The sequence below is a fragment of the Populus euphratica genome, unplaced genomic scaffold, assembly GCF_000495115.2.
Source record: "Populus euphratica unplaced genomic scaffold, PopEup_1.0 scaffold223.1, whole genome shotgun sequence".
NCBI lineage: Eukaryota > Viridiplantae > Streptophyta > Magnoliopsida > Malpighiales > Salicaceae > Populus > Populus euphratica.
The window spans coordinates 123843-126666 of record NW_011500105.1 but is presented as its reverse complement, the minus strand read 5'-3'; positions in this window follow the sequence as shown (position 1 = coordinate 126666).

The window sequence follows — 2824 nt, the reverse complement described above, 5'->3', positions numbered from 1 at the left end:
TGGAACCTTGTATATGACCACAAGATCAGCAGACATAATTGCCTTTACTGAAGCAGAAAATTAGGCACAGCTATGGCACTGTAGAGTCGGCCATATGAGTCAAAAAGGGATGAAGATCAGTCAAAGGAAAAGCTGTCAGAGTTAAAAAAAAATGTTGATCTAAACATTTGTGAAAGTTGTGTTCTCGGAAAACAAAAGAAGCTTTCTTAAAGGTTGGCAGGACCTTAAGACCAAGAAAGCTAGAACTGATGCACACAAATTTATGGGGACCAACTCTAGTAGCATCTCTTGGAGGTTCTTGGTATTATGTGAATTTTATTGATGACTTCAGTAGGAAGGTATGGGTCTACTTTTTGAAAAATAAATCTGATGTGTTTGAAACATTCAAAAAATGGAAGGCTATGGTTGAGACTGAATCAGGTCTGAAGTTGAAATGCTTACGATCTGACAATATAGAAGAATACATTGATGGAGGTTTCAAAGAGTATTGCGCTGTCAATGGTATCAGAATGGAAAATACAGTTCCAAGCACACCACAACAGAATGGCATTGTTGAACAGATGAATAAGACCATCAATGAACAAGCTAGAAGCATGAGGTTGCATTCTGGGTTACCTTAAACATTTTGGACTGATACAGTTCATACTGCAGTTTATTTGATCAACCGTAGACCATCAGTTCCTTTAGAGTTCAGACTGCCCGAGGAAGTATGGAGAGGAAAAGAAGTACAACTTTTTCATTTAAAGGTCTTTGGGTGTGTCTCTTATGTGCATATAGATTCTGATGCTCGCAATAAGTTAGATGTCAAATCCAAGAAATGTTTCTTCATCGGCTATGGAGATGAAGAATTTAGATTTTAGTTCTGGGATGATCAGAACAAGAAGATTATCAGAAGCAGGAACATGATCTTCAACGAGAAAGTTTTGTACAAAGACAGATCAAATGTAGAAATAGATATGGCTGATTCAGACATAAGTCCATAAAAATCTAAATTCATCAGATTAGAAGGGCTTCCCGATATTACCAAATAGAACAAAACTCAAAAGTCTTTACAAGAAGATTCAAGCATATTTGTACCCACTACTACACAAGAAGATGCAAAGCTAAGTGAATCAGCTGTTTATATTTGCAGGTCTTCAAGGACTATAAAGCCTCCACAACGGTTCACACTTCAACTAAATTTTATTTTGTTGACATATAGTGATGAGTCGCTAAGTTATGAAGAATCCTTATAAAATGGAAACTCAAGCAAGTGGGAGTTAGCCATGAAGGACGAGATAGAGTCGTTGTTGAAGAACAAGACTTGGGAGCTAACCACACTCCCTAAAGGAAAGAAGGCTTTGCAAAACAAGTGGGTTTACATGACGGAAGCAAACAGTTCAAGGCAAGACTTGTTGTAAAAAGATTTCAACAAAAGAAAGGGATTGACTACTCTAAGATATTTTCTCCAGTTGTGAAGCTTACAACTATCAGAGTTGTTCTGGGAATGGGGATAGTAGCTGCAGAAAATTTACATCTTGAACAATTAGATGTAAAAACAGCATTTCTTTATGGTGAATTGAAGGAAGACATTTACATGCAACAACCAGAGAGGTTTGCAATACAAGGAAAGGAGAATCAATTTTGCAAGCTAAAGAAAAGCCTATATGGTTTGAAGCAAACTCCAAGACAGTGGTACAAGAAGTTTGACAACTTCATGTGCAGTTTGGGATACACAAAATGTCTGGCTGATCATTATTGCTATGTCAAACATTTTGACAACTCCTATATCATTACTGCTATATGTGGATGATATGTTAATCGCAGGATCCAGCATGGAAGAAATTGACAAGCTAAAGCAACAGTTGTCAAAACAGTTTGAAATGAAGGATCTGGGAGCTGCTAAACAAATACTTGGCATGAGAATCATCAGAGATAAAGACAAAGGCATACTAAAGCTTTCACAAACAGAGTATGTTAAGAAGGTTCTCAGCAGATTTAGTATGGATAATGCTAAGCTAGTAAGTACACCTCTAGAGAATCATTTCAAGCTTAGTAGAGACCAGTCACCAAAAACTAAGCTAGAATGTGGATACATGGATAAGATTCCATACGCCTCAACTATCGGCTCTTTGATGTATGCTATGGTCTGTACTAGACCAGACGTTGCCCATGCAGTGAGAGTTGTAAGCTGATATATGAGCAATCCTGGAAAGCAGCATTGGGAGACAGTGAAATGGATTATGAGGTACTTAAAAGGTTCATCGGAGACATGTCTTACTTTCACAGTTGGTGGTTTGAAACTTGAAGGTTTTGTAGATGCTGATATAGCAGGAGATGTTGATAACAGAAAGAGTATTATAGGATATATATATATACTCTAGGAGGCACTATTGTCTCTTGAAGTTCTACCTTACAAAAGATAGTCACTCTTTCAACGACAGAAGCTGAATATGTTGCAGTCTCAGAATCTGCAAAAGAGATAGTATGGCTACAGATTTTCCTAAAAGAATTGGGCAAGATGAATGGAAAGGGTACTTTGTATAGTGACAGTCAAAGTGCAATCTTCCTTACGAAGAATCCAGCATTTCACTCCAGGAATAAGCATATCCAGATCAAATATCACTTCATCCGACAATTGCTAGACGATGAGCAACTGATGCTAGAAAAGGTCTGTGGAAGCAAGAATCCAACTGACATGTTAACCAAAGGAGTTACACTTGATAAACTGAAGTTATGTAAAACTTCAGTTGGCCTTCAAGGATAAAAGATAATTTCATTGTTTGTCTCCAAGTAGGAGATTGTTAGCATTATGGAGACAAGCAATGTCCCACCTCCCCTATGT